This window comes from Carassius auratus, unplaced genomic scaffold (assembly GCF_003368295.1).
Source record: "Carassius auratus strain Wakin unplaced genomic scaffold, ASM336829v1 scaf_tig00020332, whole genome shotgun sequence".
Lineage (NCBI taxonomy): Eukaryota > Metazoa > Chordata > Actinopteri > Cypriniformes > Cyprinidae > Carassius > Carassius auratus.
In genome coordinates, this window is record NW_020525021.1 from 38 (window position 1) to 25,513 (window position 25,476).

At 36.9% G+C, this 25,476-nt stretch overlaps 1 pseudogene; it reads left to right on the top strand.

Moving 5' to 3' along the window:
* The first annotated feature begins 6,311 nt into the window (after positions 1 to 6,311).
* Positions 6,312 to 23,047, top strand: LOC113076394 (ELAV-like protein 4; annotated as a pseudogene).
* The last annotated feature ends 2,429 nt before the right edge of the window (positions 23,048 to 25,476 follow it).

Consider the following 25,476-nt stretch of genomic DNA (forward strand, 5'->3'; position numbering starts at 1 on the left):
CAGTTAGCACAGCAATAGGTTCTAAGTTTTTTTCTCCAAAGAAGGAGAAATTTACCCTCGATTGGGTTATAAAAAATGTGCATGGAGAAACTGACTTTATTATTTCTTTTATCTTTTTTTTTTTTTGCACTCAAATTGCTGCTGGCATTCTTCAAGCAATCATGTACTGAGTTGGAGCCAAAGGCCTTGTGCTCAGCCCTTGTGCGCTAACACTTACAAAATTAAGAATTGGCTCCCTTTTAGTGGTTGAGAATGTCTTTGAATTGGAATTACAGAATTTACTAAATTGCAAATCAAAAAAGTCAAGACAGGCAATGCATTCTGGGATATTAAGTGATAAAGTATAATGAAGTAAACTAAAAATAGAAATTTGTGGAACCTTCAGAATGTAAAGACTTTAAAAGACTATAAAAGTTTTGTTTATTTTATTTTAGTTAAAGGCAATTATGTATATCCATTCTATTTTTTTACATTCAAATTCAAATGGTAATTCTGCATCCTGTTTGCTATGGTAATTTGAATTTAAAAACTGAATTGAAGTTTCAGTACTTGAATTGGAGAACCAGTTTAAAACTGATTTGCAGCATTTCTCAAACTTATCCATTTCCTTAAACAACCTGTCCTATTGTAACCTTTGTGTAAAAGTGGCTTAAAGGTTAAAAATAAACAAGCATAAAATATTTAGAGCTGTGCTTGAACTGAATGAGTCCGCATTTATCCATGTGATCCAGAAGCAAGCTTAAATGGCAACAGATTATCTGAAATACAGCCAATATTTACACTAATGGTCTTTATAAGTTGTATTGCAAACTATATCGTTCATGTTTTCTTTAGCAATATTACTAGGCCCACAAAGTGCTGCTGAGGTTACTCACAAACATTATCTTGCGTATAGCTTGGCATTAGCCACAGGCTCCATGTACTTCCAACAGTTCCAAGAGAGCGTGGGATCTCAGCATTCCCTGGGGTGGCTGCCAGTATGTGGGGTCTGACGTCGCTTCGTTTGGGGTGTCCCAGATTTACAGGGGCTCCTTTCCGTTTCCACATGCACACTCCTCCCAGACATCCCACACACTGCAGGCTACATGCCAACATGCCGCAGGCTTCTGCACACCAGAGTAGGGGAATGGGGGCGGGAGATTCCTGTGTCTTCCAGCTGTCGCCTGCCTGGCACAGCAAAATACAGACACAGTTTCAGATGAAATTACAGTATAGGGTTGACTAGGGAGTGAGTTGGTAAAGACATTTGGATGATGATAAAATTGGTTTCGATTGACATTACCAGTATGGCGGCCCTCACGGAATCTGTGCCTCAAAACTATAGAGTGCCTATAGAGAGTTCATCACTTCTCCAGAAAACAGAGCAATCAAAAAAGAATTAATCTAAACTTATAGCTTCAATTTTTCATTGTAACTTTAAATCTCAATCTCAAAAGTTCAACTTTCTTAATTGCAACTTTATATCTCATAATTGCATAATTTCTAATGGCTCATTTGACACTGAAGAGTTAAGTAATGGGCTGCTGAAAATTCAGCTTTGAATAAATTACATTCTAAAATACTTTAACATAGAAGTTTTATTTTAAATTGTAATAAAGTTCACAGTATCATTGTGTTTACTATACTATCAAATAAAGGTAGCCTTTTTGAGCAAATCTTATCTACCCCAAACGGTATCTCAACTTTATATTTCAGAATTAGATTTAGTATCCTATAATGAAACTGTATATCTTCTTTTAAACATCTGTCAGTTACTTTTTTCTTTTTTTAACTCTGATGCAGCATCCATGTAATTTTCCATATTTGTAAGAAGTACTAAAAAGCAGTTCAATAGAAGTTCAATATTTACTTAGTAAAACACAGTGAAATACACAGCAGGTAGGTATACAAGGAAAGCCTTTAGTTTGTGCAAGGTGAGGTAAGCTAATGGTTTTACACAACCTCTTAGTGAAATATGAATCTCTAATGCAAATCCAATCAGAATGATGCTTTTGTCTGGGAGAGAGCACTTAGGCATCTCTTAAATGTTTTATGTACAAAAGGGTCGAATTAAGGCTATTAGATGCAACGATAAACAGCATTAAGAATAGAGATTATCTCATTGCACCTTACATTATCTAATTACATTTCAGATTTTGTCTCTTTGGATGGAAGATCACTAAGCTAATTAAAAAGAAGTCGAAAAGTCGGCCGTACTTGCCATCTTTTGCCATTACACAAGCCATGATGACCTCAGTGATGCAACTGTGTATTTATATACTATATAAAAAGAAGCAAACATTTCTTTGAGATGTCTTTTACTGCAAAGACATGTCCTCCGTCCCAAGATTCTGTAGCAACAAGGGCAAAATGTCAAGCAAGCAGCAGCAGTGATACATTTGTTTTGACAAATTGAAATGGATTTTCGTCCTTCCTTTCTTTTTGCCTTCCACATCCTAAATGTGACTAAATTTAAGTCTGACCAAACAGATTTTCCTGTTTGTAGCCAGAGAGCTTTGTCATATCAAGGTGGGTTAACGTCACATGCTTGTTGAACTGTCATCTTGTGTCTGAACTGCTGTTCTCTCCCAAACGAATGCTAGTTTCAGCTTTCCCACCTGATTCAGGCTTAAGGGAGCTGCATCTGTCGGCACAACATGGCTGCCGGAGGGTTTGGATGTGGCTGGAGGCAGTGTTGTGTTTGCTACGATGTTCATCTCATTTTCAATCAATGGAAGCACTGGGCCTTTAAATTATGTATCAACAATTGATGTAGAGAGAGGGGGAAATTAGCGAGAATCCAGCGAGAAGATTTTTAGCTCACTGCCAAGCTGCAGAGCAGCGAAAATCAGCCAAATACATCTTTCATGTGCAAAGCTTTGATGATAAATGATGTTGAGCACAGAGGAATATGTGTGTGTGTGCCAGTGTGCTATTATAAATGATATGTACCATAAAGTAAAAGCGTATATATGTGAGTGTGTGTGTGAGGAAGGACACCCACTGTACACACACTCATTTTATCATCTCACACACTCTGACTCCTGCTGCTGAGGTAAGAGGCATAATGGTTCAAATACGACTCCTCTCAAATGGAGCCTCTCACTCCAAACAGCCTCAATTTAACAGAGAGAGAAACATCTCATTCTTACCATTTAACGCAGCACGTTCCTCAAGAGCTATAAGAGACCCAGACAGGGGCAGCTCACGCATTCCCTTCCTCATCTTCCTCGTCCTCGCTATCACTGAGACGGTGATTACGAGAGAAAAAGAGGACAGCGGATTTGGGACCTCGTGACTCCAGTGTAGTGATTCTACAGCTAATGATACTTTTTTTCATGCACACACCGTGGGTTCATAAACATGACAGAACACTTATGCTATGTCTCTAGGGTGCAAAACTACAGCTGTGCATATTATGAACCATATTTACTGGATCAAAAATATGCACCACAGTTCTAAAATCAAGCAGCAGGGAGGTCTGTAATACCTGTTATTCGTTAGCATTCCCATTCATCTTAATGGCAGCCACTCATCTGGCGATGGACCCCCTGGAAGTATGTGATTTGTAATCGGCTATCTTTGCTCTTTTTGTGGGACACATCAAATTTGAGCCAATCACCTGAGCTGTAAATTTCATATGAACGATCGCTCTGGATCAGCAGCAAATGACAATCCAGACTGGTTGTCAGCACACACCAAGCAACTAACTTTGAATGATGTCTAAGGAGAAGAATGCTTTTTGGATCCAGACATTGTAGTTACAGCATTTACCAGCAGGTGCTAACTAGGCTACGCTAACCAGCCGAACCTAAACTCTTTGGTTTACCCACACACTCACAGAACACACACAACCACAAACAAGCCATGATCAAGCTCTCGTACATCACTGTTACGCTCTAGCTTCAGCCGTGTCCCATCGCAATGAAAAACCCATCAGGAGCCTACACACTAATAGTCATAAGCTGTTTATTTGTGAAAAATATCCTTTTAATTGGTGTTAAGCATTGTCTTTGAAAAAGCCTTTCCGATGTTTCCAAATTTGACTGCACGTCTATCCTGCTGGGGAACAGAAAGTGCTGGAAAAATGTAGATCCACACTCATTAAAAGCTCATTAAAAGCGCAATGCATCATTTCAGTTTCAAATTTAATTGACAATTAAAATATATAAGTTAATGTAACCATTATACTAATTAAACAGCATAGAGGTAATTCTCTTTCGCTGTGCCATTGATGTTTATTGCATATTTCTAATGGGCTCTGTCAAAATCCTCCATCATTTTTGTTACAAAATCACATTTTATACAGTTTGTATATATCAATCATCTTACTTTCCACCACAGAAATAAGAATATTCTCTCTGATTTCATGTAAATAGCACACTCAGCCCTAAAAGCTGAAAGAACAGCACAGAATTTAATCATACTTCTGTAGATCAAACATGGCATTAAATATTCACAGAATAGGTATGATGCAGGATAGCAGATCGTTGGCTTTGCCATGAAACATTCTCTGTGATTCTCACGTCCCTCGATAATAAATTCATGAGGCAGCCCTGACTATAACCCTCTCCGATACCTACACTGCTGTCCATTGTAGGTTACCCTGGCTGTGCTGAAGAGAATGTGTTTTTGTGCACTTTACATTCATGTGCTGTCTCTGCGTGGGTATATAATCTGGTTGTGTGAACGAATTTTATATTTTGTGTGTAGGTGTGTATACCACCTATGTATTTCCAAACATACAGTACAGAGTATATATACTCATGTATAGGTATCATTTTATGCATCTGTGAGATTTAGGGGAAGTACAAGAACACATGGTTTTTCAGAATGACTAGTTGGCTTTACTGAAGCACCATATAATTGGGTCCACCAAACACTTCTTAGGGGCTATACACAGCATGCATCCATGTTCAAAAACAGCTTCAAATAATATAAAATGGAACAGAATACAAGGGGTCTCTAGAAACATTTTTGAGTTAAACTATTTTTAACTTGACACATCTTCTTGAAAACACAATGAGCATTGCACACAATGCTGAAATACACAGTAACGTCTTGAAACAATGGCCATGGATGCCCAGTTCTTTTATAGACTGACATTTAAAAAATAGCACAGACTAAATGCAGGAACATACAGCCCTTCAAAAGGACATATTTAAGTTATAATAGTAATTTTGTTTATATACAAAAGAAAAACTGGTAACACTTTATTTTAAGGTGTCTTTGTTTTACACGTTACATGTACTTACTATTATAATAACAATTCATTATGGTTAATTACATGCAATTAACCCTAAGCCAAACCCTAATCCTAACCCTAACAATAGTAGTTACTCTGTAGTTAATTAATATTACTCAGTACTTAAATGTATGATTACGCTGTAACAAGGACAACTTAAAATAAAATGAGTAATCGAAAATCTATCTCAGCCAACAGTGTAAACTAAAGAAGAAACATCCTAATATGGTGCATTTAAATATATATATATATATATATACAATTTTAAAAATAATTAACAAGGCAGTTACTATCACACTAGATTTTTTATGCTCTGAAGATATATACTAAAGTCAGTTTTAAATTGGATTTCTTGTCTAAAACAATGCGTAAAATCATAATGAAAGTACAAATTATGAACACTTCAGTTACAAACCCATGAGTATTGAATCACTGAATAAAACATGTCTAAATCAAAACATTTCAAATAGAAATTCACTTGAAAGAGTAAACAATAGTTCTTAAAAGTAACAGTAATGCACTCTAATAGATAAATGTGTATCTATTTCAAGATTTTAAAAGATGTAACTTCTCAGTGCAGGTTTCCATGCGGAGTTGAAACTTATAATTCAATCCATTTAAAGAATCACTACTAAAAATACTGAAAACTAGTTCACCACACAAATCGATTAGTAGTAATCAGTAGTAAGTAGTATGCTGATCAGTAGTATGCCTGTTTGTCCATAAGCAGGTGCAGCAGCAAGTTGTTTCATGCATGTCTGTAATATTGCATGTTTTCTTTGAGGTTGTGCCTCTGTAGTTTGTTACAGATCACAGATGAGATATGAGATATTTAATAGAGATCAATTTAAGGTTCTGTTAATGTGTCTGTTCGCAGGGAAATTAAATTAGCTAAATAATTGCCTTGCCAAAAAAGGCCCTTCGAGATTGTCAAAACAACTCACAGCCTCCTTTCTTTAAAGGAGGATGGTATTATTCTTTGTTTTGTCATAGACTACAAAGACTAATAATGAAATTATGCACTTAAATTAATAGTTAATGAACTCACTAAGGATTCGTCTTTTCATTTTCTTAAAATATTAAGAATATGACTCAGTTCCACAACAATCGTCGTAACCCAAGTGCACGTAGGTGTGTGCGCTGGTGCTTTTTTCTTAGTAAACAGCCTGGTTCTGGTCCCCCACTGAGATCTCCACTGTTGCACCGCTGTGTGATGGAGAAGAGATGTGTGTATTATACTGGTGGGATAAATCCCTTTGACAAAAGTGGCCTTGGTCTGCCTCACCTTATCCTCAGGCAAGAGCTCAAAAGGAGGCAAGAACAACTGCTAGCAATGTTATGGAAATGCCATCAGGCAAAGGGGCATTACACAACATTTTGTTTTATGAACCCATTCATCCACCCACTCATCCACCCACACGCACATATACACACAATGAAAATGGCATTCCAGGGCACGCCAACGTGGGGCCAAATGCTCTGGGGCACAAAGGGAGGAGAGTGATGAGCACTGCTGAAATGGTGGCGATAGAGAAAGACAAATGGAGAAGATAGGCAGAGAGAGATCTCAGTGTCTTTATTTCTCGGTGTGTTCTCTGAATGTTTCGTTATCCAGAGCTGAAGTTCTGCATCACAGTGCTTCAGAAACACACCTAATTTAACTTTTCCATTTCTATTATCCCACACACACTTTCTCACTTTTGGAGTTTGGCACAGAATGTCCAGAATATTCACAACCACTTAAATACACTGCTGTCCGAAAGTTTGTAAGATTTGAAAAATTGTTTTCTATTTGAATATAATTAAAAAACATAATTTATTACTGTGTTGGCAAAGCTGAATTTTCAGCAGCCATTACTCCAGTCTTCAGTTTCACATAATTCTTCAGAAACCATTATAATATGCTAATTTGCTGCTCAAAACATTTCTTATTATCTATGTTTAAAAAAGTGCTGCTGTTAATATTTTTGAGAAAAATCATGAAACTTTTTTCCCCCTTAGGATTCCATAATTAACAGAAATGTTTTGTACCAACGCCCACCACACACCAGCTTACTGGTGGAGAGGAGACAGAGTGATGAAGCCAATCAGCAGATATTTATTAGATTTAAACGATGTATAGTATAGAATACACATAAATATTATTGATATGAAGCACAGTGAATTCACTCAGATAAGCCAAAATCTGCAAAAAAAAAATACTTAAATATGAATTCAAATATATCTAACCAAATTAGGGATATTCTATAGACACTTACTGTGCAGAATACATGTTAACCATTTTCTCATTATCTTCTTTTATCTAAAACTTGAAAATAATCATCTGAGAATGATGTGACAGTAAACAGAGTTAATGAATAATCAGCCAAAATAATTGGTTTAAACAGATTTTCTTGAACACAATTCTTTCCCCCAAACTCGCACCATAAGTTGGCCAAACTTTGCTGTTTCAAGCTTGTCGGAATGCCGTACTAAACCACTGTCTAGGATCAAATTATTTGTATTTAAAGAAACTTAAAAAAAAATCTGTGTCGGGCTTTGAATAGTGCTGTATCGCTGCTTCTAGATCTTCTGGTTCAGACTGGGGTCTTAATGAATGACAGGGACTTTTTATCCTCCGTAATCCAGAGAGAAAGAGAAGGTGGCGTACCATTTGAAGCAAAGGCAGCGAGAAGTTCTCCATTCGCCCCCTGCGGTATCTGGCGCACTTTATCTTGTGTTTGTTTGGCACAGGGCATAGCACTCTTTCACATTTGTGATTCACTTTGTGTGTACACTGTGGACTTAGCGCTGTCTGTTTCCATTAATGAGGATAAGTGCAGCGCTGTTCTCGAGTTCCACTGCATTTGTGTAGCAAGATCTTTAAAGAACAAAAAGGAAATGGGGGGGGGGGGGTACCACATACGCTTTTAGCTGCAGGGTTTCGGTTTAAGTCAAATAGCAGATGATGGCTGCCTTGCCTACAGAGGAGCAGCAGATGGCTAGAAGAGGTTAAATCTAAATAATTCCACCAAAGACTCTTGTCAGAGGTTTCCAGCGGAAGCTTTCGCTTAATGTGTGCTATCCAAACATGAATTCAAACTAGTAACTGCTAGTCAGGTTAATGCAACATATATCATTAAGTGTTAATCTCATAATGTATGCGTAGTTCATGCGATTAATGGTTTTAAGTGGTTTTTAAGACTTTTTAAGGTTGGTGAAGAAAAGCGATACACTTTGAAAGGAAGGGTAGTCCGTTTTATGCCTTTCTGCACATTGAATGTTTTAAATTAAAATATGTTTTATGCCTTTCTGCACATTGAATGTTTTAAATATATGTCTTTTCTCTTCCTTCCCTTTCTTTGCTGTAACTACAGGGCAGAGTCTTGGCTATGGTTTTGTCAACTACATTGACCCAAAAGATGCAGAGAAAGCCATCAACACGTTAAACGGACTCAGACTTCAAACCAAAACTATTAAGGTACGTGACCACACTAGCAGAAACCGTAAACTTGAATACGAATTCGCCATAACAGAAATAAATTCTATTAAAATAGACTTACATTTAAAATTGTGAAAATATTTCACAATATTACAGGTTTACTGTATTTCTGGTATTTGTGATCGAATAAATGTTTGATAAAAATATTTTAAATAAATGTGTGAATACATATATAACACTAGAGTATAATACTTTAATAATAATAATATTTATTGAATAATTAATGTAGAAATATTTATTAATTAATTATATTAATAAATAAATTATGTTTAAAATAGTTTTATTAAAAATCATTTTAATTACTTATTTAATTATTTAATTTTAATGTGTATAAATTGCATACATTTTAAATAAATTAATTAATGTGAATTAATTAAATTACATGCCAGTTTATTAATTGAATGTAATTGAGTTTCTTTTTTTTTATCACTTTATTTTGGTATGATTACTCTCAGTAAATTAAACATAAAAATTAAACATTGTGGTGCATTTGTATGCATACCTCAGTGTGTACACTGGGATCAGCATTCAGGTTCATGGTGACAGGTTACTGTCTGCCTGCTGTTTACCAAACACTTTCCAGCCAAAGTAACCCATATTATGCTAATTGCAATAGCAGTCCTCCCCTGGTGCCAGTGCTTCTCGTTCAAGGGCACAGCATTGAGACGGTTCTCTCAGTGCCCCTCCAGTTATCAGGTCACCCGCACCTGGAACTGAACCTATTTAAACATAACAGATAACAGACGTAACAAAGCTACATCTCATTTAGGTGGAAGCGTCCTTCCAGTCACCATTTCTCACGTCTGTGCCAGTCAATTCGGCGAATGTTTCCTGTCACCGTTTGTGCTAGTGGAGCTGCAGTGATTAGTGCGTGTGGGGTACACTGGCTCGTGCTGGGCTGAGGAGCGGCAGCACAAAGAGAGAGGAGGGCAAATCTGACTCATTGAGATGCAGAAGGAAACAGGAAAGCAACTGAAGGAAGAAATGGGGAAAATAGTGTAATTGATATGCAAATGAATCTCCAAATGTCAAATCATGAAGTCACACAAAAAGAGGGAAATAGAATGTATAATGAAATAATGTGGACATGCTAAATAGGTGCTTAAAATGTGTCTGGTTTTCACTGTGGAAATTTTGATCTATTCTATAGTGATCTGCTATATTTGATTCCATTCTATTCGGTTCAGACACACTGGTATTTTGTCATATTTTGTTCTACTATGTTTCAATTTTCAATTTAAATTCATTTTGATATGTTTTATTCTGATCTAATTTCATATTATTCTTATCTGCCTTTTTTGTTATTCTGATGTTCTATTTGATTCTATTTTATTGTCATTTTCTTCTGTTTGGTTCTGATGTGCCATTTGATATTCCATTCTATTTGGTTTTGTTATATTTTATTAATGTTCTGTTTTATTCCATTTTATCCTCTTTTGTCATTGTGCTATCATTCAGTATTCTGATCTGTCATGTTGTTTTATATTCCATTTTATTCCATTGTATTCAGTTTTGTTATATCAATGTTCGGTTTTATCCCATCTCTATAGTCATTCTATTATTTTCAGTTTTCTGATCTGTCACTTTCTGTTCTATTCTATTCTGTTTTATGCTTTAGCAATTCTGTTTTATTCCATCTCTATTGTAATTATATTCTGTTCAGTATTCTGATCTGTCATTTTCTCATTTTCTTTTCTGTTTTATTTTTATTCTCTATTGACATTCTATTCTGTTCAGTATTCTATTTTGTCATTTTCTATTCTGTGTTGTTACATTTTATTCCCTATAATCATTCCTATTCTGTTCAGTATTCTGATCTGTCATATTCTATTCTATTCTATTCTATTCTATTCTATTCTATTCTATTCATTTTTTTTGTGTGTTTTATCAATGTTATGTTTTATTTCATTTTATTATTTGCGGTCTATTTTATTCTCTTAACTGTTTTGATATTCTGTTCAATTCCATTTTATTCTCTTTTGAGTTATGTTCGATTCTGATCTGGTCTGATTCCTCTATTCTTTTCTATTTTACTCATTTCTGTTCTATCATTAAATTAAATCATGCATTGAAGTAGATCGGTTCCATTTTGCTCAGCAGCATTTGTGGTAAATTTAGAAGCAGCTGGTTTTAACAGTAAATTCTGACAGCTGCTCAAGGCATAATCTGGCTGTGTGTGTGCATATGTGTGTGTGTGTTTTCATCTGGCCTATAATCCCAGACATCTCATTTACATCCACCTTAATCTAATCAGATTGGATTTTGTCACTTGTGAAAACATGGCTCAGTGTGCGCGGCTCAGTACCTCTTAACATAACAGCAAAAGAACGCGTGTGTTTGTGTGTGGGAGCAAGAGAAAGAAAAAAAGAGAGACACGAGAAAGAAAAGACTTGTCAGGGCTATTTTTGAAAGAGGACAGCACGATGCTCACAAACATGGGCGTTTTCCAGAGTGGCAGCGTGTATGTGTTGGCCGACAGTGTTTCTAGTACTGGTTTCAACATCAGCTACGAATCCATCAGAGACAGAATGAGTCACTCTGTGTGTATTTGCCGATCATCACAGCTTCCTGCCACACGGCACTTCTCTAAGTGACAAAACACACTTCCAGGGAGGCAGCGATACAGATACATAAACACACTGTTATAACACTACACTTATCGGCCAAACACACCTCAGGCTTTTGGTCCCATCCCAGGGCCATCCATATGACTTCTAAGCTTGTCTTTTTTTTTACCATAGCACCCCTTTATTATTGCACAATCCTGAAAAAAAAAAAAAAAAACATTTGGCTCTAGTTCATGGCTACTTTGTACTGTGAATCAGTCAAAAACTCCCAAGTTATCCGTTTGAATCACTCTAACAAACCATTTATTCAATCCATCACAGCATTTGCTGAATTAACATCTGACTCACTGAACTGCAAGTCATCACAGCTGTCATTCATCTCTGACTCAAAATAAACCAACATGTTATGTGAACCACTTTAGGAAATGAGAATTGTGAGACTCAAGTATAATTACTTATTTTTGACACTGCACATTCACTATTTTATATTGATGTTGCAACCATTTTATAAGAGCATTAAGAATTTTGCATTAATGTTAAAAATATATTTAAATTATAAATGAATGCATAGTAGTATTATTAAAAATAATACATAAAAATAAATATTATTTTATTGGTATTGGTATTATTATGGTCATGGTATTACGTTTTCAAATCTGAAATACTCAAGTGAGCACACAGCGGTTTGGCCCAAGGGCACAATTTAGTGTAACACAAATTTTCATGCTGTCTGTTGGGGAGTTGTCATAACCTGCAGGAATGATGCTGCTGAGCCTACTTCTTCTAACCATGTTCAATTTCCTTCTCTGCCACACATTTCGACAAATGCAGACATACAGGTAATGAAGCAAGATGACTTAGCGTGCCTACACAAACAAAACGCATGGTACTGTGCACTGTGAGGTTCACACGCACATCTCATCCATGATTGATTTTTTGCAGTTTTACAGTTTCATCTTTGGAAATGTCAAAACTGAAATATCATCAATTTAACATCAAGATACAAAAAAAATAAAGATCAAGATACTGTCAATAGATCATATATTAGATGTTCCTCTACATAATTGTCACTCTCCTGAAATCACCGTAATTTGTTTGACATTTGTTGCTGAGTTCATGAGTCACATTTTATGCAAAACTTTTATTCTTAAGCCAACCAGAATACAAACTCAAATGTAAATCTGATTTAGTGGGTTCGATGCTTGAAGATTTAGCCCCACATGTTCTCTGATTTCTCCACCTACTTATTACTGTCTGTGTTCTATGTATAGATCTTTTAGATTTTTTTTCTTACCTTTATGAAACAGAAACTAGCAATTTATGACAAATTAGAAATGATATGCTTTTAATGTAAGTCATACATATTTTTAGCTGACTATGCTTGGTTGAGTGGGTTGAAAGTCCTTGGGCCCTGAGCAGTGAAATACAGAAATAGAAACCAAGTCACATTCAAAATGTGCTGTTGATTCTTGTGGCCGCAGCTGGAAAGGACAAAAACTGTGATTTACACGGAAGAGCTTTGATTGCGTATCGCTTCATCGCGCCATGCCTGGTTGGGACACGTTGTCATTCCATTCCATGTCCTTTGTTAATTATCTAGATCTTTTTATCTTCATATTTTCTCTCTTCATCCATCCATCTATCTCAGCGTGGGTTAGAGAAGCCAGTGTCTTTATTTCTTTAGTGTGATCTTTCTTTTACACCTCTCATGCTCTTGGCCCTCCTTTCTCTTGCACTCCATGAAACCTCTTATTCCAGCACCAGCCCTCTCAAAAGATGCTCTCCTGCTGTAATCCAGCAGAAAAGAGATAATATCCTCTACCTTATGACTTCTAATAAGTGTGTACCAAGGTCATCCTTCTCATAAAGCCTCCATCGTAACCCCACCCCCCATTGAGCCGGGATGAAGACAGACCATCTAATAGCAACAGACAGCTGCGTCTAAGAGTGGATGAGCGAGAGAAAGAGGAAAAAAGATGGAGAGGGTAATTATCCGAAGTGCAGTTCTATGCTCTTTTCAGCCAAGCAAGAAAAACTGCGTTTATGAGGGCCCTCCTGCTGAAATAAGCTGATGATATATATGTTCACAAGAGGCTGTTTAGACGAGAAAAAGGAAGTGAGAAAAGACGTCTGTGGCGTTTTATATTCTTTCGCAAAATGCCGGTGTCAGATTCAGGGTCTCTCAAGCACATCAGCTAATGCAGGAAGTCCATGAAAACAGATCAACAAGGCTGCATCTCATCAGTGGAAAAATAAAAAAGAATGAGAGTGAGAGTTTCACTCCAGTCACCACTTCCACATGCTTATCATTTAGTTACACACACACACACACACTTCTCCATGACACTTCTCCGTTTCTCAGCAAAACTCCGGCTTTGCCTTCCTGTCGAGGTGTGATGGGAGAAATCCCACCGAGGGCGAGAAGAGCATAGCCTTGTGTTGTGAGTTATGTGTACAAACACACACACACACACACACACACACACACACACTGCTCACAGCAGACAGGGTGTTGATAGATCTGACATCTGGAACTGCTTGACAGGGCAAGAAAAAAGCAAACAGAAAATAAGGGAGGAGAGAAAAAGAGAGGAGAGGAGCAGAGCCTGCCAGGGTTCCATGCCGTTTGCCTTCTTCATTTAAGTGGATTTGAGGAGATTACGGTGGCGTGTTTAGCATGTTTAACTCAGCATTTGTAGCTGTGTAACAGCCTGTGATGGCCCTGCTGCCCAAATGTCAGAACTAATGAAAATATGAGATGGAAAGGCTGCTTCAACCATTAATGGGAACAGATTAAATTGATGTAAGCATTAAAGAGCAGCGAGATGGAAACATCTTCCCATCTTAAATTAAAACTGAAATGCTGTAGTGGGAAAGAGCGAGACAAAAAACATGGAATCAACAAGAAAATTCAGGAAATGGAGATGTTCAAAAAAAATAAATCTGTATTCACCCACATGTCGATTCAAACCCAAAAGGAGTGGAACACAAAAGGAAACATTTTGAAAAGAGTACTAGCCGTTCTTTTAGTACATATACAATAAATTGGGATTGGAGCTTTTGCAGATTCAATAAGAACACTAAAGCATCATAAAAGTATACATATGACTTGTGTGCTATATATTTAAGTATTTAATTATTAATAAAAATAAAATGTTCTTTATTATTATTATTATTATAATTCACATAAAAATTTAAGTAATAAAGAAACAATATTACTGCAATAATACTAGAATATTGTAAAAAAAAATTCTTAATGATTATGACCATTTTATTTTATAGAACAGTAAAATTACAATACTAATATTTTTATTTTTAATACTTTGCTTTTTGCATACTTTAGGTTGCAAAATATGGAAATCTGCATCAATACGGAAGAATCAAATTCTTCTAAAGACATACAACAACTTTGTGTCATCAATAAATGGGAATTTAAGTCATTATTTACTGAAAATTCTGAAGAACTTTTATAAGATTTCACAAGAGAAGTAACGAAAACTGAATGAAAAAAAAAATGTTCTTTTGAGTTAGATCTTATAAATGAATCAATTGATCAGCTAACAAAGACCGAAAAAATCAGATTCCCAAGTCCAGCACTCTATGAGTCAGTCACAGCAGTTAATAGAGTGGAGGGAAGGAATATTAGTGAATAATGACTTCATTTGTGTTCTATTCATCACATTAAACTTTTTAATGAAATATTTTTAATGAAAGTATTCATGTGAAAAGAAAATAATATTTCTGAAAGCAGTCATTTGGACTATGATATTCTTTGGAACTGAGAAAAGTCTCATGGGTTTGGAAAGACATTGAGTTAATCATTTTTAATTTTGGGGTTGAACTATCCTTTTGAAAACAATTCTCATTTAAGAAAATCCAGGATGAATCATAGCACTAAAGTTTCCCACAAGAATTACTTTAAAAAAATAATAATAAAAAAATTGTGTAAAGTTCAGTGACATTATGGTATGAAATTTGCCAATGACTCTCAGATTTGATTGAGAATGTGTGTAAGAAAAGAAAGAGACTGGTATTGGAAGTTGAAAATAAGTACAGTGTGTTTTAGAGTGTGATATACACTGTCCAAGGTTCTGCAGAGTTTGACACATCGAGAGAGGTTGAGAACGTGCTGTGTGAGCAGAGCGTTAGATGGAGGGAGTATAGTGGAATGAGCGCTGTCCAAGGTGCTGGTAAGCACAGCGTGCTGATATCAGAGCGTGTGGGGAATGTGAGAGTGAGAGAGCTATAGATGGCTTGGCTCTCACTCTAGGCACAAACAGAAGGTTCCAACGTGTTATTCAGCACAGATGACAGCCAGCCTTCTCTCTCACACACTCACACACAAGCTTTTCCATCATGTGTATTTTCTGAAAACAAATGAGCCTTTATCATTTACTGCTGTGTGTTTTAAGTGAAGTTTATGAACCTTATTCTAAAAATTTGTCAATTTGTGCAACTGTAGAAGAAACAAAAACAGTCCAATTATGTGTAATTAAATCATTGCTTGAATATTGTCTGAATTCCCTGTCAATACTTGTAGACACGCATACTCCAAACATTATTCAATGTTATTATAAAACAATTTATAAATGTATATATAAAGTATATTATAAATTATATGAAAATAAATATTTATTTCAAATAAAATATAAATCTAGAATAATAAAGACTGTAAGAAATATACCATTTCATTGCTACTTTATTTCTAGATTTAATTAATTTTATATACAAATAAATCACTCCCCAACAATTTTAAGTGTTCCTGTTTTTCAGTACTTTTGGAGACTTTTCAGAATAGACTGCAATTATGCGTGTAGTTCAAGGGGTTCATGAACTTCAACCATTGTATTTTGAATACCCAGTTTCTTGGTTACATTGTTTCTCTTCAGAAACTGGGTTAGAGGTGGTGTACGTTAATATTGAATTTACATTTTCATTCCTCCTTTGAGACAATTTGCAAAGCTCTTTAGATGTCGTGTATATCCCTTATCTCTGAATGAGCATGGATCACAGAGAATCCCTCGCAGCAAGTTGTTCCTTTTCAAAATATTAATTCAAGGGAATTTTTCATTGTTCTAAAGTGGAGGATTTGGGGGCAATTCTTTAGCTGCTCCAGGTCAGCGCAAGACTACAAACCACCAGCACAGTGTGAGACAGAACAGGTGCGCAGATGACCTCTGGCATCTGAATACTGCATATGCTTTCATGCCAATGCAAGATGTGTAGGTTTTAAATCGCCTGAACAAATATCCTACAAAAGTCAAAATGAAATTAAATGCTTAACCAGCACATGTGGATGTGGAGTTCAGAACAATTTCCAACATTTTTATATCAAATCATACCACTATAGTTTGATAATTGCAACAAATGCTCAGTGTGCTTGTGTGTTTTTTGTCTTACAGGTTTCATATGCACGGCCCAGTTCAGCTTCTATCCGTGACGCTAATCTGTACGTGAGTGGGCTACCCAAGACCATGACCCAGAAGGAGCTGGAACAACTCTTCTCTCAGTACGGACGGATAATCACCCTCCCGCATTCTCGTCGACCAGGTCACAGGTATCAGTGGGACCGCTTTTCTCTCACCCTGTAGCATGCAAACAAACAAACTAATTAATTAATTTTGCATAAAATATACATTTAATATAAAATACAAATAAGGTTTAGTCAAATATTACTTTTAAAGACCCACAAAAACCCAGTATTAGACACACATAAATACACTCAAGCTCAACCATGCAGTCATCTTGTGTGTAAATGTATGTTGTTATTTGTTTGCATTTAATCATGGCATGGAAAGACTAATGAGTCTATTTTAAAGCATCCAGCCGTCTCCCTGGCCTATCTTTACTCCAACATCATGAATAAATCAACCAGGATATAAATGGTCATGGAGCTGAATTTCTTACACATTCAATATTTTTTTTACAACTGCATAATTCATAATGGCACTCACCATGCAAACAATATCGCCTAAGCCACAGGAAAATGTACTCCACATTCTAGTGGTGTCGAACCCTTTCTGAAGAACTGTTGAGGAATGGTGCATGGTCACATGCACACATACACACGGGGGGCTTCCTCCCTTGACATGGTCCTTCCTCTGGCCTTACAAAGGCTTCCCGGGAGAAAATGGTCTGAAGGGAGCATAATGATTCATTAAACCTGAGTGTCTAGTGATTAAGAATCAGGGAGTGTTTTCTTTTTGAAGCTACTAATCGGAGGGCTGTGTTAAAATACACGGAGCAAATATTACAACTCTTCTGTGGAGCCCTAAAAGCCATACAAGGATTTTGCGTCTGTCAAAAAAAAAAAAAAAAGAGTTGAACTCAAAGAGGGATTAGACGTGTTACTCAAGACCAGTTAATAGTTTAATTAAATCTAAAATGAATGCTGACAAATCAGATTACTGTATGTTACCAGTCATATGGACCATCCATATGCTGACAGGATCTGATTATTGTGAAATCACTGTAAGCCATTTGTGGTACATAAAACAACATTTGCCTCATATCTGAATTCTGATGTCATTAGCAAAACAGAAAATAGTGATTTCGTACAGGCGCATGTATGGAGAAGGAATGATTCTTATGAGGCGATTCTTTCAACAGAATCAAAATTAATCACAGCATCTACTCTTGAACTAAGTCACTGTTACTGAATTTCTGAATCAATTGGTTACTCACTAAAACACATTAGTTTGGTATACCACATTTATCATAAAGAATTAGGTTTTTTCAGCAAAAATACTGCAACAATTGTCAATGGAATTAAGAAATTATAATTTAATTAATCAGAAACTGAAAATTAATTTACATCCCTACTCATTAATATGTGAATCGTTTATTGGGGAAACATGACTAAATTACAAGGATCTGAAAAGCTTTTGAGCATATGACTGAATCCACAGCATGAGTACTTAAACCTAGCATGTAACCTAAATGAAGTATGATAGGTTTGGCCCTTTGATCAATAGTCAGCTCCGCCGAGCCTTGCCTAGCAGTCAATGCATGTCCCATCAATGAGAGCAAATACAACTGATCCATTGCGCTGGCTCCTACAAGCTGTGCCTCTTAAGTGAAAAACGACTGAGCTCCCTTGAGCTACTTGTAGAAATCCCTCTTTTAAAATGCCCACACTTTCTCCTCTTCTACCACCATTTCTTTTCTTGCTCATTGATATTTTCCTATGACTTGAATTCCTATACAGTGTGAACGCACTGTCAGAAATGGTTTGAAACACGTCAAAATGTATTTGAGCCAACGTTGCACAACAAGTGTCCAAATCAAGACCTGTCAAACACAAAGGATCTGTGATGTATACAGTGAATCGAGATGCTCGATCAAACATTGCCATGACACCGCTACCTTGGCCTCCAATTACACAAGGACAGACAGATGGATTTATACCAGGCAAAGAGCTGCTCAAGTCTTCAAAGACCTTCCTTACTGAGCCTTTTCAAATACCATCTGTAGCACAGCAACTAAAAGTTACATAAAACAAGGACGTCGCTCTCCTTTCTCTGTTTAGGCAGCAGCTACGGCAAAGAGGTGTACGTTTTTTGTCCCCACATAATATTTAGTGCACTTGTTTAATAAATGTTCCATACAGTTGGCACAGTCACTTAAAAGTGAGAGAATGAGAGACAATGAAGAGGTACTTATGTTAAGACAGAGGAGAGAAGGCTTTCATCAACAGCCAAGCTTTTCTGAGCTTTTCCTTTTTCCCCAAAGGACTCTCTCTCTCTCTCTCTCTCTCTCTCTCTCTCTCTTTCTCTCCTGTACGCAGTAAGTGTTGAGGACCAGAACAGTGGGCGTGCAGTAGAAAGCGCTTTGTCAGGCCGGCTATGGCGGTCTCTTGCCACTGTTTCCTGTTCGCTCACTCTGTGTGTCACGGTTATTATTAAAACTCAGCATTCTCCAGCTTCATGTGTGCTGAGTCGAGATAAGTACAGGTAGAAAGTTACATAAGGTAGGAGTGATTACTGGGAGAATAGTGCTGTTAACCGGCACATTGTAGCCGTAACTGTTCGGTTCATGATAAGCACTAAAAAGGAGCTATCAGTGCCAGTGTCTCCGGTTTTAGCCCAACTGCTCGCTTTGTTTAGGCAGCCTGTTATAGAAATGGCTGCAGGCTCATTATGGTAATGGCAGGGAAGCAAGGGGGAAAGAAAAAAAGTAAAGCACAGTCAACATTAAGACGCCCATTTGCATATTTTAACCGTTAAACTGTGAGGTTTTTTTCTGGACCCTAATTTTAACGATTCTGCAGGCATCTGATAGATCGTCAGCTGTTTATTGAGTCGCAGCCTGAATGGCATTGGTCAGCACTATTTCTACTTGAGGAAGCCGAGATACCATCACAATTTCATTATAGTAGTGTAAGTGCACAATTCTGAAACCCTCTGGATTGAATCATACTACAGACTACCTACCCTATGGCCTTTATTTTTTTTTTTTAAGGGATGATATGGAACAGACTTCCAGAAGATAAAAGAACAAAATAGACATTAGATTGAAATATTGGTTTGCTGTTTAACAGTCATCAGACCTTTAAGACTTGTTATGGCAAACGTAGTCAATGTTTGGAAAGGAATACTAGCATACTACTAAATAAATATTCAGCATTTTATACTCTATGCAGTTAACTTAAAAAAATCTTCTGGTACTCCTGCATACTGTGCATATATAATACTGTGCAGTATATAATACAAATATGTAAAATCTAGCCATATCATAAGTTTGGCAGGACTTGAACTTTAACCTCCGAGTCCATATCTGGCAATGACTTCAAAGGCAGCATTTTGTGTATGAAGATGCCATCAAAAGAAACTGGTTTCAGATAAGCTTCTAAGCCACATCTAATTAACTAAAACAAATTCAAGAGAGCTTTAAAGCAATATTTATATTTATTCATATTTATAGACGTATGTTTTTAAAAAAATTATGTAGTTTCTATTTATACCACCAACAGTCAAACTGCACATTGTGGGATATGAGTAGGATACATCTCTGCTGTCTTCAAAAGCAATTAAGGCATTATGGTAGTTGCCTTAATAGGATGTTACCAGACATTGGATTTGTACATGTCTAGATGCCTTCCTCTCTCAGCTTTTAGACTCAGCTGGTGTTTGGGTTCATCCTAAACAAGCAAAAAGCAAAGACAGCATATAGTTTACATCAGATCCATCAGTTCATTCCTGCACACTTAATCTGACAGACAGAAACAAAAAGTCATCTAGTTTTGGATCAAAATTTTATGAAACGGAATGTGTAATCTGTTGTATTTTTAGATACTTGAGCTGTTGCATGTCAGATATCTTCTAGACAGAGAGAGGAGACAGAGAGAGGAGGTGTCATTCCCAGTTTCCTCTATCTGTCCCACTTTCGAAGGATTCCGATTTGACCTCAACATTACTCCATGGTGAGCATGAAGCTAACCGTGCATCCTAAACTCTGGAATAATGCATGCTTTTCATTCCTCGAGCCTTTTACTTCTGACGGTCTAATTAAAGAGAGCAGGTTTTAGGAAGGGAGAGGAAAAAGTGAAAAGCTGTCAAGAATGCCTCACGCTGTGAGGGAAAGAAAGTAATGCAGCCGCAGTCTGAATGAAAGCTCACTGTATTGAAAAGATTGTGTGCAAATATTTGTTTGCCTAACGGAACGTATCAAAAGACACTGATTTGAATAGACAATCAGGCTGCACAACAGAAAACATCAATACTAGCGGGTGACAGCTGAGAGAGTGAGAGGAGAAAGAACTGACAATATAGAAAGCAGATAGCAGACACACACACACACACACTCCCACACAAATACGTGTTCATTGTATTTTGCAAATTGCCCTCTTGACAAGTCGTCTCTACACGCACCTCCTCAGAGCAGAAGGATCGTCTCATTAAAAACCAAACCAACAAAAGACCTCCCAGTAAGCCAGGTTCTTTTAAATGCTACTTTCAGGTAGCGGTCAAAATCATTGCCTTGGAAACCACAGAAATGTCGCGGACAAGCTGCATACCACGAGGCGGCGTGTGGCCGTCAGCTGCCACAAACCACTCAGCTTGAGGCCGTCGCACACACACGCTCAATTTCCACACCAGCGGGGTGACAGAATCTCCACACAATATCGCCATCCTCTCATGAAGAAAAGAAAACAAATTACACGTCTGCCTAACAGCACCGGAACGCTGGCCGGCCAATAGAGTTTCCCCATTCCATTGCGTCTCATTTGCATGAGACACCAGCAAGAGGGTCCCGTCACACAGGCTGCATATCTCTGTCATTTGTTGTTTTCAATGTCAAATCATTTTCGGTCACTCAATACAGATATGAATCACTCTGAAAGGTGTGAGAGACCGGAAGTCTGTGAATGTGTGTGTTTGGTGCATTCAAATCATGTCGGAAAGATAGTATTTACTAGTTGATCACACATGAAGGCCACCACAATGTCCTAATTATGAATGGAGGATTTATATGTTTTTATAAGTTTCTTTAAAGGAGTAGTTAACTTAAAATGAAAACTTGCTCACCAATGGATCCTCTGCAGTTAATAGGTGTCGTCAGAATGAGAGATCAAACAGCATGATCAAACGCCGTCGGTGTGTGAATGTGTGTGTGTGTGTGTGAATGGGTGAATGTGAGGCAAATTGTAAAGCGCTTTGGATGGCCATGTGGTCTGTTGAAAGCGCTATATAAATGCAGTCCATTTACCATTTACCATGATGAAAAATAATGCACAATTAATCAACATGAATCCAACATGCGTGTTAAAGTCTTGTGAAGTGAAAATCTGTGTGAAATAAATTCATTAAGGCATTTTAACTGTAAAATGTTGCTTCTGTCCAAAATCCCTAATAACGCTTACTTCCATTGAAAAAGTCCATCCCATGTTGTCCTCCCACATCAAAATCCACCTATATGTTTAGAACTGTTTTGGATTGTTTTTTAAATGAGGCAACTTTTTCACAAGTAACAGGAAGCAATGGTTTAAAGTTTAAACAATGGATTTGTTTCGTGCAAATACACCTTTTCATTTCAAAAGATGTTAATTGATGGACTGGCGTTATGTTGGAATACTTGTGGATTATTCTGATGTTTTTAGCAGCTGTTTAGTCTCTCATTCTGATGGCACCCATTCACTGCAAAAGATCCATTGGTGAGCAAGTGATATAATGCAGTTCTCAAAATTTGTTCCAACAAAGAAATAAACTTAATCTACATATTGGATGGCCAGTACATTTTCATCAAAATTTAAATTTTTGGCCAGAGTTTTCTGAGTTGGGGATCATATTAGTGTCTGATGCAATGGACATAGCCCTCTGTTTTTAAAAGTAAAAGAAGAGAAAATCTAGCTGAATTTTTTGTAGAAAAGATGCATTACCATCTTGCTCCAACTAAAGCAACTTGAACACACTGGCATTGTAATATACAACTTTCCAAAATGTAAATACAAACTTTCTTGAGTACTTGAATGTACATTAATGTTGCCGTTGCAGGCTGGATAAAGCCAGTAAGCGTATGGTGTGTTGTTTCTGGTGTGCTGGCCCACAGTGGCTCGCGGGGTGTGGCTTTATTCGCTTTGATAAGAGGATAGAAGCGGAGGAAGCCATCAAAGGGTCTGAATGGACAGAAGCCCTCAGGTGCTGTCGAGCCCATTACGGTGAAGTTTGCCAACAACCCCAGCCAGAAACCAGCCAGGCACTACTGTCGCAGTTGTACCAATCCCCCAACCGCCGCTACCCGGGACCCCTCCACCACCAAGCGCAGAGGTTCAGGTGAATACAATCAGTCTACAATAATAAAATAATAATTTGTATATTTTCTTACATAGCTTTCCTTTGAAACTCACATAAAATTTGGTGGAAATAGCAAGGCAAAATAGGTGTCTGGATTTTGAATCGGTTACCTCTAGAGCTCAAGTTGGTTGTGTCATTGTCACCACTGAGAAATAGCTGCTCCCAAAATCTGCAGGAGCAAAATGATATTCAGAAAAGAACCTGAAGCGGAGGACTGATAAGAGACAGTGGGGTTCTGTCATTCACAATTCTTCTCTGATTTATTTTTCTCATACGCCATCCTCCCCTTCTTTCATTTCACATCTGTTCCTTTTCATTTAAGTTCAGCAGGCCAGCAATAACTTCACTCTGGCAGCTAACACCTTTACAGCCCTGGGCGGCGCTTCTCAACCTTTTTTAAAATAAATATGAAGTGATTTTTCTCTACTGTACCCCCACACTACGCCACATATCTAGTCACACGCAACAATAACAACACCTTTTGATCCCACCCGTTGATTTGCAAGGTTGTTGCTTAACGTCTCCTTTCCTCACAGGGCAATTCACATTAACTATGAACATGTCTTATGAACTACGGCAACCTGCCAAAACACATGAGGTCATCTTGCAGTGAAATTGTATTTCTTAATAGCAGCAGATCGTCGATTCACAATCAAGCAGACATTGAATATAGTATCAACAGTGTTAGCTTTAAGCATTTAGCATAATTATACTTAGTGTTTTTGTGCTTTTAGAGACATGAAAAAACTTGGTTTCTTGCTTAATCAAACCTAGAATCAAAGTTTTCAGTATATTCTTAGCCTGAACTTCCACATTTTTACATGCAATTTACATATGCAAACTTATTTTTGAAAACTGGAACAGGATATAATGTCATGTTCCAAGGCTCCAAAAAAACTTGAATTGCAAAATAGCTTCTGATTCAGAAGTTCTGAAGTCAAAGTTCTGCTAACAATTAAACATTGATCTTTCAGACATCTGTGTGATCACATTCGTATGAATGGAAGCAGAACGGACTGTAGTATAAAGCTCATAAGAACCATTCAAAATATTTAATTATTCAGTTGTATCATAAATAAAAAATACTTTGGATGAGTTACAGTCTCTACCCTCTAGATGCACGAACTGTCAGTGTGATGTTTACTTTTAAGCAAGAGATATTTTGTTTAGACAAACAGGACTCGTCAAGCAATTAGCACTGCACAGCAATACTGATAACAGAAATCAGTAATTAATTCCTCATCCATCACAAGCACTTACTACTGAAGAGATCTGAAAAGGATGAGCCACATTTGCATGTATTAGTTGGCCGTACAAAGGCCTCATTGTGTTGTGTATGTGTTTGTAGAGGAAGTGTGAAAAGCTGTAGGCAGGGCCAAGCGGGGTTGAGATATGCCTGCATATATCTAACACATCGCCTGCTCTTGCACCTCAGAGCCATCTCTCCAATTAACTCATTTACCCACAAAGCAACCTGCCTCCCTAATTGACTAATTGGCATCTTAATGACTCGACACACCGAATGTCCTCATTTTATTTTGGCTCCATTTTTTCTCCAAGATCACAGAAGGCAGAGTCACCAACTGTTGACCCACTGCAGAGAGGGAGGGCCAGTATGTGTACGTGTGTTTGTCTGGAGAAGTTCTGTTTGAAATGTGAGAAAGCAGTAATTAGCCCTCTTGGCCATCTTGCAGTTTTAATAGGAAATAAGACAAGGCTGAGCCGAGTGAGGGACGGAGGTCACAGATTAGCCAAACAGACAGGAGCCTAAAATAAGAATGACTGATGGGGAAGGAAAGTGTTATACAACGGCCCGCTGGGTCACTGGGTCTAATTGCACAAGCACAAAGAAAGAGAAAATAAGAGAAAGAAAGGGCACTCCCAGTTAATGCTGCATTACATACTGCTTCCAACTTCATTGAGATGTCATTTTATATTAAAGTTTTCAGGTAGGCTAAAGGATGGCCCCAGACCAATTTCATCCATAATATTAGCATATTATCTGCACATGTTCAGACACTAAGATTCATTCTTAATATATCATTCTGAGTATCTTTTTTTATATAATTAATTTATTTATCTTCCTGAGTTTTATTTTCAATTTGCTCATACCCTTCTTAATCATTCATTGATTGTCACTATAGAAATACATTACAATATTGAAATATATTCGGAATATAAACATTCCTTTCTGGGCAAATGTATCCAAATTCTCCATTTTACTGTGTTTTATATATATATATATATATATATATATATATATATATATATATATATATATATATATATATATATATATACTAGAGAATATCCCACACTGTTTAAAAAACAACTAAAATGTTTTAATTGATAGAAATGTTTATATATATATATATATATATATATATATATATATATATATATACATTTATA